This window comes from Maniola jurtina, chromosome 24 (assembly GCF_905333055.1).
Source record: "Maniola jurtina chromosome 24, ilManJurt1.1, whole genome shotgun sequence".
In the NCBI taxonomy this organism is placed as follows: domain Eukaryota; kingdom Metazoa; phylum Arthropoda; class Insecta; order Lepidoptera; family Nymphalidae; genus Maniola; species Maniola jurtina.
Window position 1 is genome coordinate 630903 of NC_060052.1, and position 13355 is coordinate 644257.

Genomic DNA, 13355 nt, shown 5'->3' on the forward strand with positions numbered 1-13355 from the left:
AGGTTCTCCATAAAAACTGATCAAGTGCGAGCTAGACTCGCACACGAAAGGTTCCGTTGTGGTTCCATACCATTTTACAAGAAATAATGTAACCTACTTTTTTATGTGATGTAACCACAAATTCATAGTTTTTGGATTTTTTTTTTACTTGTGCTATAAGACGTTGCTACCTGCCAAATCTCATGATTCTAGACCAACGGGAAGTACCCCATAAATTTTGATTCTTTTGACGGGTCTTTAACAGGATGACAACGAAGTGATAAAAGTTCTTTTTGAGTTGGAGTGCACCTACCAGTCGGACAAATCAACACCTTGGGGACTCCTAGAGTTATGTCAATTTATATGACAAAACACAGCTTCCCAATCGTTATAAAAAGACGGAATCGCGGTACAAAACAGCTTAACAACATCTCCTTGAATAAGAAAGCTTACATTCTTTGCTCCACATCTTATAGCGTTAAGCTCACATTGTGAAGGCGACGAGAGGAAGTCGCCGTTCAATCTCCGCAGCGCTTTGAACATCAATCAAGTTGCATTGACAATATTGACATCAAATGTAATTTAACTCGAGGTATTTTGCTTGCTTTTTGTCAACGTTTGATGCATTGAACGGTCGTTGGAAATCGCAAAACGGCTTACGATGGGTTTACGCATATCTTAGTCCAGTCAAATTAGCCAAAAAATAGTGGTAGGTTTGCAATAATTCAGACAGCTAAATATTGGTGGAGACCTTGAGTACACCATTACAAATAAAACATCAAAAGTCCCCATCGCTCCCGAGTCTGCTAAAAAAAGGTATTCGAGGTCAAAGGTCAACATTTTCGGTATGAGATCCTCTAACTTTTCAGAGTTATGTGCGTTTTAAGTAATTAATATACTTTAAATATAAAATACTTTAACGGTGAAGGAAAACATCGTGAGGAAACCTGCATGGCTGTGAGTTTTTCATAATGTTCTCAAGGTGTATGAAGTCTGCCAATCCGCTCTAGACTGAGGCAAAAAGTGCCTTATCATTCTGAGACTAGAGAGTAGACCCGCGTGGTCTGTAGTGAGCCGACGATGGGTTGATCATGATGATAAAAATATCTAGTTACCACCAATGTATAGAATAGAATAGAATAAATTTTTATTCAAATAAACTTTTACAAGTGCTTTTAAATCGTCAAAATAATTTACCACTGGTTCGGAATGCCGTTCCTACCGAGAAGAACCAGCAAAAAACTCGGCGGTTGCTCTTTTCAATTGTATAGTTGTGTAATTGTATTGTATAGTTCGCGACAGTTCGACATGGCAATCGGGGAATGACACGGGGGGGACGCCTCGCACACCCGCAGGTCACCTGCGCTGTGCGGGTGTGCGGGGCGTCCTCACCCCGTCGAACTATATTAGAATGCATTTCAATAAATCAGAGTTCGCACGTGACAGTGTGTTTGTTAGGCAGGTCAGTCGGCTAAATACTGTGGCGTCTAGAAAGGCAAGTGTGATTGACACTACAATTTGTCGCGCGATTTCTCCTGCCTGATGATGATGATGAATGATTGCTTTCATTACAGCCTGACGTTGTGAGTGGACGGGCTAATGTGTATTGTCGTCTCGTAGATCAAATAGACGTAGACTAGTTTGACGTGCGGTTACGGACGATCAAAATCAGTTCATACTTCATAGGCATTCATATAATCATTTATTTTGATGATCACTAACGACGGTCTCTCCGTCAATCAAACTAGTTTGGCCAAAGTATAGTACGCGACAGGTCGAGATGGAATCGGGGTATGAGGCAGGCGGACGCCCCGCTATCCCGCACCGGGTTAGTTAGGTACTTTCACGAGTGTGATCCATACTAATATTATAAATGCGAAAATGTGTCTGTCTGTCTGCTACCAATTTTCACGGCCCAACTGTTTAACCGATTCTGACGAAATTTGGTACAGGGTTAGCTTATATCCCGGGGACGGACATAGGCTACTTTTATCCCGGAAAATCAAAGAGTTCCCACGGGATTCCTAAAAACCCATCCGCTTAACCGATTTGTATAAAATTTGGTACCGAGGTAGCTTGCGTCTCTGTTATTGACATAGGCAACTTTTTATCCCGGAAAATCAAACAGTTCCCATGGGATCTTTAAAAACCTAAATCCACGCGGACGAAGTCGCGGGCATCCTCTAGTTTATAGTAATTTTCTCTCATTTGCTAGGGAACAATAAACAAAATGAATTCAAGAAAAGTTACCAATTAACAAATAAACCAGGCAAGATAGCAATCAAAGGCTAAGAATATAATTTGTCATCGAATAAAGAAATCATGCAAGGCATTTCTTCGCTTTGTGGTATATCTATTTAGACTATCAGTCTCAGGCTGTATGATATATTTTATAAGAGAAGGTGTTTCAGTAAGAGCCGGTGAAAGTGGTATAATAAAGTTCCGCGTTAATCAGTTTAACAGTAACTTGTAGCGCCTGACGCGTTAATTGTCCCTCCTGATAGCCATCTCACGACTTTTCACAACACATCAACGCCTCTGCCGGTGCGCGCCGACCTTTACAAATTACTAATTACTGTGCACTATCGCTGGCGCAGAAAGTGAATGTGCTTTCATCGCGTGTTTTTTTTTTGTGATGTTGAAATGGGATTGTACGAAGGCATTTTACTCTGCCATAATTTGTTTGGTTGCGATCTCAACTTTTTTTAAGCTGCCATACCATCACTTTCACAGCTAAGCTATTTTTAGCTTTGGTGAAAAATTAAAAAGTCAAACAGACCAACGGATTGACGTGATTTTTTTTGCATGGGTATTGTTGACCTGGAGAGTGACATAGGCTTTTTTTATCCCGGAAAATAAAAGAACTCGTAGGTACGGGGTTTTTAAAAATATAAATCAACTCGGAAGAAGAGGCGAAGTTTTTTAAAGGAGGCCCTGGGAATGGGATTCAACTTGAAAGTTGTGTTAATTCACTAAAACATCCTTCGATAACACTGGTTTGCAAGTAATTTTATTGTTTTTGTGAACTGTATAACTTATTTGGATATATACTAGAGTGGCGTGGTCGACCAGCGGAATTAGATTTGGCATTAACCAGCGATTTGACAGGATCAGGGTGGTCGACTGAACCTTTTTAATTTTCGAAGCTGTTAGACTGTTTATTGTCTTTTTTCACCCCGAGCAATAGGAAAAGGATGGAAAAGGAGATTAGAAATAGATTTATGATAGTTTGAGTGTTTAGGTATAAATAAATGTGTACATGAGTTAAAACGTTAACAGTATACAGTATACCATAAAAATCTAACGCCACTAATCTCATGTTTGAACATTTATTAATTAGTTGTAGCACAGTAATGTAGGCTGTATCTACAGTCGTTAAACAACCGTTTCATCCGACGCCACACAGATGAAACAAGTTTTTACGGTATCTGTATCAGTTACATGTATTTTATCTTCTCGATTACCAACACAAGTGTAAAGATAAAGCTATTTGTCGATTTCACGTTCTAATTACCATTGTGTGAACTGTGTTCAGTGTTCTCGGACATTGAAATCATAGTTTGGTAATCGTACAGTTTAGAAATCTAATTTCACAAAACAATCTCCCTTTTAAGTATAGAATGTACCCGGCTTTACTCACCTATTTAGTCGATGTAAGCCCGACTAGTTTCGAACCCATCTGAGGTCCCTTTTCGTAGGAACTCGGCTCGCGGCGCGTCGCACCTAACCATAAATCGGCTAACCGTACCCGGAAATTGTGCTTTTTCCCAACTGCACGATAGCTAAACTATGTAGTAATGATACTTTGAGATGGTAGTCACAAAAAAGCTAGGTAAAAAATGAAATGCGATTCGCGAGAGACATTCGGACGAGCAATCACAGAGCAATCAGTGTCGCAGTCGCTTGATGCCGTCAATTTGTCATTTTGGGGCCGACCCCACCAGCTTAGTATGACTTACATTTCACCAACGTTGACAGAAATCGAGCATCGAAACACTTTAGCGATGAAGCACACCCCCAATTTTCCATACATACATACATACATAAACAGATTTAATTACCTGTTACTACTACCGGGACACCAGCTGGTCCGCACACGTGGTGTATGATAGGGCTGAGTGACGAGTCGCTTGATTTTGTCATTTTGGGGCCGACTGCACTGTACTGTCAGCGCACCAAGCAGAAATAAATTAAAATCACATTGTTCAAGGTGGTAGATTCTTTTGACGATTCAAATAGTTATTTGAATAATAATCTTTCTGTTTCTATTTCTTCGGGTACATTATCTCGGACGTAATTAGGTTTCGACGCTCGAATCCTATCAACGTTCGCGGTTTGGTGAGATTGTAAAATCTCATACTAAACACACTTCCTGTAATAATTCCATGATCTATTTTTTCGCTCACGGCTTGCTTCGTGTTAGGTCCAATTTACTTATATCCTGAAGTTTAAAGATTTGATCGTTTTGTTTTGTAGGGATTTTATTTTCGGTTAAGTTTCAGTTTTTAGGGTTCCGTGTCTGAAAAGGAAAAAAGGAACCCTTATCACATCGTTGTCTGTCTGTCTGTCCGAGAAAACCTATAGGGTACTTTCCGTTGAACTAAAATCATAAAATTTGCCAGGTCTTATAGCACAAGTAATTAAACGAAAAAAATCCAAAACCATGAATTTGTGGTTACATCACAAAAGAATATTAATTTACTAAATCTTATTAACTTGCATTGTTCCCGTCAAAATTGATTAACTGGATGAGCCATGACAAGCTAACAGACAGACATTCACACTTTCGTATCTATTAACCCCCGACCCAAAAAGTGTTATAAGTTTGACGTGTGTATCTGTCTGTGGCATCGTAGCTCCTTAACTAATGAACCGATATTAATTTAGTTTTTTTTTGTTTGAAAGGTGGCTTGATCGAGAGTGTTCTTAGCTATAATCCAAGAAAATCGGTTCAGGCGTTAGAAAGTTATCAACTCCTTTCTAGTTACTGTAACCTTCACTTGTCGGGGGTGTTATAAATTTTTATTTTCACTTGTAATACTAGTAGGTATGGATTACGTGGTTAGGTCTGCTTCAAGCTTTAGAGACTATACCATCAGATGAATCATCTTGGAACGCTAGACTCCAATTAAATTCTACAATAGCTTTAGTTAGGTACTCGTATTGTTATTTGATAGTTCGGAATAGTAGGTACCTACAATTGTTGGCAACAACTCGTTCTCACGTTCGGTGTTGCTTGGTGTTGGTCGTTATGCTGTGGTCGTGACGTCAGAGCCCCCTCCATCGAGACGGAAAAGATGGCGCTAGGGCGAGGACGTGGCGTGGAACGACAGGCTTCAGTTGCTGTTTGCGCTCCGACCGATTTACATTGCATTATACGGGTTGATTTTACTATCTGAGAGTTTAATTGTTAACATCAGAAGTGTGTAGTAACTTACGCTTTGAGGAAAAATCGGTCGAAACGCAAACGTACTTTTCCACCTAGAGGTCTTCAAGTGCCAGGACACCGTCGGCCGCGATGGAAACGTAATAAGGTATCTCGTAAAGATACCGAAACTGTGAGTACTTTGAATAATTATTAAAGATTAAGTGAATATGGTTTAAATTACTAAATCGTATTCTCAAACTTTTGTATAGTCAGGTGAGATAATTCGTTACTAAATTAAGTTGAAGGTATCAGCTAAAAGTCTGGCACGATTTAATATTGCGTACAGTCCATAAGTGGTCCTCGTGGGAATAGTAATCGGTAAACGAAATTGTCTTTTAGTTCCAAATTCAAGGGAATATGTTTTTAAAATGGTTAATTTTTAGTTTGTTCGAATTTTATTTTGGAACTAAATGTTAAATTCACGTTTGTCTCAACTTTTTTTTCGAACAAAATATTATTTAAATTATAGTGGGTCAATTATTATAGTAGCATCAGTAATATACGTCCTTAGAAGATAATAATTTAAAAACGTGTGACGATTGAGCTAGTTATTTACATAGAAGTTTTTTATAATAAAAATATTAAACATGTGGGTAGTATACGTGACGAACAAGTTAAAATGTTATAGTGGTAGTGGTAAAAGTAATCGAAGAATGTCTTAGGTTAGTCAAACTTTACACGTGAAATGTTAGCTCAGATATAAATCATGATAACCAATCCCGAACTCGTATACTGAAATGAAATGAAATTTATTTATTTGCTGAATATCAGTTGTTGAGTTCAAAATTATAACTAAGTAGCGACCTTCATATTCTACTTCATAAGCATACAAATATTTAATACTCATCAGGAATAATCCGTACAAATAATCCTGATGAGACCAAAAAGTGAATTAATTTCTATGGTAACATGTCTCTTAATTAAATGTCAATATTAATATTATAATAATAAGTTATTATATTAATTATAAGTAAATGTTACATAATATATGGGGTTAAAAAGTGTATATTTTTGATACATGTCACGAGGCGTTTATAGATATCGGAAGTAGTTGTCCGCGCATATCAAAATCGTTAGTAAAGGGATTTCAGTTTAAAAACATTTATTTATCAATAAAGAGCATAACAGTCCTTTTAGATATCAGGAATTACAGCTATTTACATTTACAATGGTAGGTACTTACGCACATGATATCAAGTATCCATTTTAGTACTTCATATTATCTACATTGAATAATTGTGTGGGTAAGTAATAACATCCATACGTTTATAATACTAGTTTTTAGGGAAGTTTTCGTAATTGTTCTTCTTTTAAAGCATAATTGGGAGTGTATATATCCTGTTATTATTTTCCTGATAGGAATACAAGTTTGAAGCGCGTACGAGTGACTTATATTTAGAATTTTCGTATCTTTATAGAGGTAATTCTTTATTCTTTCTTTATTTGCATTCATGTCTTACATCATAAATAAAAAAAATATCATAATATTACAACATGAAGCCCCGTTGGGGCGTTACAAAGTAAAACATATGTAAATAATCAAAGGTAATATTACAATTCTTATGAAATATGAAATATGAATAGCAAAAATTATGAATTAATTATATGGTCATTAAATAAAAATAAAATAAAAAGGTCACATATAAATAAAGATTATGGGAGTTTTCAAATTATGTCCTATTATAACTAATCAGACTTTAAAAAAAAAAAAGTACTTACAAATAAAAAGTGGTTAACAAAGTTATTACAATCTTCTTATATCGTATTATCATATTATTGAGGTATATTCATTCAATAGTTCATGCACACTGTAGTAACATTTTTGGATTAGCCATTTTTAGTTTTGTTTAAATATTGTTTCTTTTGTTTCATCTATTATTATTGCTATACAGGTTATTTAAATCAGTAAATATTTAAAAAAGAGCCTTTGTTGCAATTTTAAATAAGTACTGTACAGGTTTACCTTAGTGCTACCTAAGTAAATAATTAATTAGATAGATAATAACTTTAAATTATTACAGTAAAGATTATTTACATATGAAGTTTAGTTTTATTTTTTATATTCTGCGTGCTCATCGACATAGGCATCCCCTTTTCGATATACTATTCAATATACAATAGAATAGAATAGACTAGACTAGAATAGAATATGATATAATAATTCAAGTAAACTTTTACAAATGCTTTTGAATCGTCAAAATAATTTACCATGCATTACAATATGATGTTTGACTAGATCGTTATAATATTAGGGCGTACTTTTGGCATACAAGATGAATAATTTTACGATAAAGCTGAATTTTTTTTGTTGATACAAGGGTTTTTAGCAGAATTACAAAAAGGTAATAAAAAAAAATGTGTTAACATTCCTTTTGATTCAATTGCGTTCAGCGAATTTATTTTTACGTTATAGGTATGTACCTATTGGGTACTAGGGAGTAATAACTTGCTTGGACGGAATGTAACAGAGTGATCCGATTTGGTTTATCCCCGGGAAAAGTAATGTAATAGTAGTAGACTCGTATACACATTGACCTCTGAAAGCATTTTAGCTATTTTTTGTCCATCCAAACAGAGAACCGTTTTGTATACATGTACAAGTCGATTAGATTGAACTAGAACGAAGGTAAAAGGATTGTACATTATATTTTAATAAAATAGACACAGACAGACTAGTAACGATGAAAGTAATATTTCTCTTCAGAGTTAGAACTATTGCCTGTAGTCTGTTCAATTCAAAAGTTTTGTTGCATTTGTTGGGTACCTGCTTCAAAAACAAATAATAATTACGGATTGTGGTGTGTATAATATGATAATGAAGCTTTATTTAGTTTGTAAAGTCATAGTATATCATTAATAATGCAAATTAGAATAATATTTAAAAAAAATAACTATGATTTATGTTGGTAGTTAATACCTAATATTACAAATTTGGGTAAAAGCTTCACATTTGCGTTGAACAAAGAAATATTCTTGTCCGGATAGCTAAGTGGGTATTATTAACTTGAGAAATTCTCATTTAAAAAATTACAATAAGAGAGTAGACAAATGCAACATTTTTATGCTCTCAGTTGCAATTCTGTGCTATAATCAGGACAGGCCGAAAATAATAAAGAGTGACAGTAAGAGTATATTGTGCGAATAGAAATATTAGATAGCATACAGTGGCAGTAGATGAATTCCCTGCGTGAATGGACAGATGAATGAGTTAAAAATAAAGTCTTGGTTTTGGCAGTGGCATGCATCGGTGTCGCTCATAATCCATGACTCTCTGTTTATCATTTTTAATTAGACTAATAATTATTTGAGATAGCGTAATTAATATTTGCATATATGGAATATGAAATACCAATTATTATTATTGTTTGATACTACAGTAATTCATGAATTAAAATAGTTTGTGGGTTATAAGATTATATTTGGTGACCAACCCTCGTAATTAATAATGCAGTGAACTAGTGAAATCATTAATATAACTGCAGTTAAGATATTGATTAGTTTAAAAAGTGATAGTTTTAGTATGATAATAATTATTTAAAGTTAACTTTGATAGCACCAGCTTTACAATCAAATGATCCGTTTATAATAATAAAGCCTTGATAGTTAAAATAAAATGGATGAGATCAAATATGATTCTTATGAGATCAAATACCTTGTATTATGGTGAACTAGGCACCGGTGATCCCTTGCGTGGATGCGCGGTAGATAAAGATAGTGTGGTGATTGCATACGTGGATGAATAGTGTCGGAGCACTGTGTGGGTGCACGATGCTATGGCATTGAGTATGTGTTCAGAATTTAGTAAAGAATTTTGAGATTTAGTAAAGAGGTATGATCTGATTTTAATCGTGAGTGCTAATGCATTGCTTCTTTAAAGAATATTCATGGAGTATTAAAAACCGTGTTGGCAAGGCTACCTTGTGTATTATGTTGAGTAATCTATTTAAAATTAAGTATGTATAGCAACATAATTGATACAGCGAGCCGTGATAAAATTTTGGAAGATTAATTAGTTGGAATATTGCACCATGGATATAAGATATCACACTGGGATACGAAGCTTGAACTTTGATAAAATATTCGAAAGATAATTGGGAATATTGTACCATGAATATAAAATATCACATTGGAATACGATGCTTAAACTTGAAGGCGAACTTGGTACGCTTAAGTGAGTGAAATGCTCTTTAAGTGCAAGTGGTCTTCAAGTGATCTTCTACGATACTTGACCTTGATGGCGAACTTGGTACGCTTAAGTGAGTGAAATGCTCTTTAAGTGCAAGTAGTCTTCAAGTGGTCTTCTATAATGCTTAGAACTTGATGGCGAACTTGGTACGCTTAAGTGAGCGAAATGCTCTTTAAGTGCAAGTGGTCTTCAAGTGGTCTTCTATGATGCTTGGAACTTGAAGGTGAACTTGGTACACTTAAGTGAGCGAAATGTTCTTTAAGTGCAAGTGATCTTCAAGTGGTCTTCACCAACTTGGTACGCTTAAGTGAGCGAAATGTTCTTTAAGTGCAAGTGGTCTTGACCAACTTGCTGCATTTAAGTGAGCGAAACGCTCTTTAAGTGCAGTTGGTTTTCAACTACGACAAATCTGGTCCCCTAAGTGTGGCAAAGTCCCTTTAGATGCGGTTGTTTTGTTCTTTAAATTGAAAGCTGTTGTTGTGATGAGTGATAACGAATGGACAATATTCCTGGATCTTACGAGTACATAGTGGAGGTATCTTGTTAAGTTGCGAGCGTCGTATGATTGTTAAGTGATAAGTGACAATGAATGGGCAATATTCCTTAGGAAGTTAGGAAGGATCCTTACAAGTAGGTAATGGGAATCAGGTGTTAACGGTTGTTTATTTTGCAGTAATTTTATCCCGACTCGTGGGGTGCCCGGGGCGGGCACCATGCAGCATGGCCGTGTTGGCAACAACTCGTTCTCACGTTCGGTGTTGCTTGGTGTTGGTCGTTATGCTGTGGTCGTGACGTCAGAGCCCCCTCCATCGAGACGGAAAAGATGGCGCTAGGGCGAGGACGTGGCGTGGAACGACAGGCTTCAGTTGCTGTTTGCGCTCCGACCGATTTACATTGCATTATACGGGTTGATTTTACTATCTGAGAGTTTAATTGTTAACACAATAATAGCATTGCAATCGATATCGCGATCGCGATCGAGCCATTATGTTAACATGAGCTCATAATTAGCTGCCCATCCCAGACCATTGTTTTACTAATTAATAACAAATACAGTTAGGTACAAATAGGCAGCATTTTCAAAGCTATGGTTAGGTCTTCGATCCGGGTTCATCCGGCTGTACGGGTTTACGGGGCGTCCCCAACCCGATAATCATAATCATATCACTATCATAATCATATCATATTCACTTGAGTAAAGGCACAAAGAGTATATAACGAGTCCAATGTGTTGAACCATTTCTGGCATACAAATATTATCATCTCGACCTTTACCAATTTTAGTCAAAATACGTTAAACGGATGGGCCGCGAAAAGTTAACAGGTGTACAGACAGACACGTGTACACACTTTCGTAGTAACAATATCCTAATATGAAAATTCTGATGACAAAATTAATGGATAATTTCGTTATTTTGTGCCAGATTGAGAGAAATACGTGTTGTTTCTTTGAAGCAAAAGGTGTGAAACATGTAACAAGGGGCAGCAAAGAAGGGAGGTCGCGAAACTATAAATTCACAAAGTCTGTCGCAACTGGTCCCCGAGGCCCTAGGGGTCGCGTAACATCGCACAATGAAGCCCCTTGGGGCCTCGTTGGATTTTATTGCGACTTGCGACAACACTGACTTAATGACGTTGCTGTAGGGGTGCCCGGAGTACCAACTGTCGATGGACTTACACTGGAATCCATAGTCAAGATAGGGTCTTCTTTAGGGGACCATTTAGACAACGTATTGTGTCATATCGAACCCTCATGCATGGCATTGCATAAAGGTTGAATATTCCACCCTCCTTTTTCTACAACCGCAGCGCACGCCACCGCAAGCATTTTCACCCTCGCCTGGGTGCCTGGTGCACTTCGATCGCTCGTTGTGCCAGATATTTTTTTTCCACACACATGCAAACTGTGGAACAACTCCCATCGGCGGTGTTCCCACTAGATTACAACATGGGGTTATTCAAGAGGCGGACCAACAAATTCCTGAAAGGCCGGCAACGCATCGGCGGTACCTCTGGTTCAGCAAAATCACATAATCTGCTCGTTTGCTCGCTATTCTCGTCTTTAGTCTCTGGTCTATAGTGTGAATGATAATTTATGTATTAATGAAACTCATAGCATAATAGTCTTTTGGGTCTTTTAATAGGGTCATTAATTTTTTTAGAACAGATGTCCACAAGACGTATCAGTTAGTTTTATCGGCACTTAAAGGGGATCCCGGACCTATGTGTATAAGCGTCCAGCCCGCAGACGGAAAGATGGAATTTTCTATATATAGAATGGAGGATCTTGGCTCACAGCCAGCCCGCATTCCATACGACGCGTGCCTCTCGCGAGCCTGGACTAGGACAGGCTTTTTTGTATTTTGACAGGTTACCAAAAGATTCTTGGTTACTTTGATCAATCGATATTAGCTAAAAGGCTTTTGGAAGGGTAAAATCTGCTGTCCGAAGAGCTGGTAGACCACCAGCTACCACCGCTTTGAAAAATTCTTCTATTAACAACTATTCTTGCCATGATTATTCCTAGGGGCTAAGCCTTTGATTCAGATGTCATAGTAAGTGATGATGGAAATGCATTCTAAAATGGAAGTTAGCTAAGCTGGTATGATTCTGAATTGGTTTCTCTACGCGGCGTAGTACCGGAATGCTAAATCGCCTATATGGCATTATCGATAAAGTGGAAACTGGTTACTAGCCACGACCGAAACAAAATCTTCTTGTTTGTAGCTGTTGTACTACAAGAATTTATATTCACGTTTGAGACCGACTCGAACTTGGCCGGTTTTCAAAATGATAAACGCGCAAACTCATATCTTACACAGATAAATTACTATCTGGTTCTGTTTCTTATGTTAGAATAAAAAAATAGAACTCCCGTTTCATTCGAGCTATGAAGCTACATCTCGAATAAAATTTTACGACTGCACAAATGACTATATCCGTACTCATAAAGATTTATGATGAGAAGCCAGAGTACCTACTAGAATTCGATATGCCATTATACGCTATTAAATCATAATACTGATTTTTACCGCGGGGCCATGGCCTTGGATTACTAGCGATAGCGTATGATGGAATAGAAGCTATGGCCTGCGCCACAAAACTTGTTTCTATCATCTTCGTTCATCACCAGCTACAAAGTGCTAGATAATGTCCGTAACATCCCAGCCAGCTGAGATAAGGACAGATGTACCAAAAAAATGAGCCTCGTAGCGTGATACCCGTGGGAGATATGAGAACTTCAGAATTTTTTTAAAACTCCAATGTGACAACCCTGCAAATAGCTGATTGCTGAAATGAATTATTTCTAAAAAAAACTTCTGTGAATTCGAAGGAACGTTTGAACATTTGTCAAGTAGCAGAGACAACGAAAGAATCTATGACACTAACTACCTTATTTGATACTGCATGCCTCACTCTTCTGATTTTGCTCTACTTATGGCTTTTATTAGCGCGCCACACCAGCACAACGCACTTCGCCAATGTCACGTGGAATGGAAGAGGGGATAGTTAAAAAAAATAAAAAATCAATATTTTGTCATGTTATTATATGATTTATTAAATACGCTGTATAATTTTCGATTTATTTGTTGTCGCTTGCCGCATCGTTTTGAGCTACCTACTGCTTACAAAATCTTGTGGCCCAGGAGTTCGTGGATCATCGATCACGCGCTTTAGTAGATCGTGTGCCGACAAAAACAAACCAGAAACAAAAACCTGTCTCACGTAGCGGGTGATTCATACAGCAGAAAAAACTTTAAT

General features: G+C 37.1%; 1 protein-coding gene across 10 annotated transcripts in view; it reads left to right on the forward strand.

The window, feature by feature from the left end:
* LOC123877758 (actin-binding LIM protein 2) overlaps positions 1-13355 on the forward strand; it is a 94607-nt gene that overhangs the window by 59449 nt on the left and 21803 nt on the right. The window lies entirely within an intron of this gene.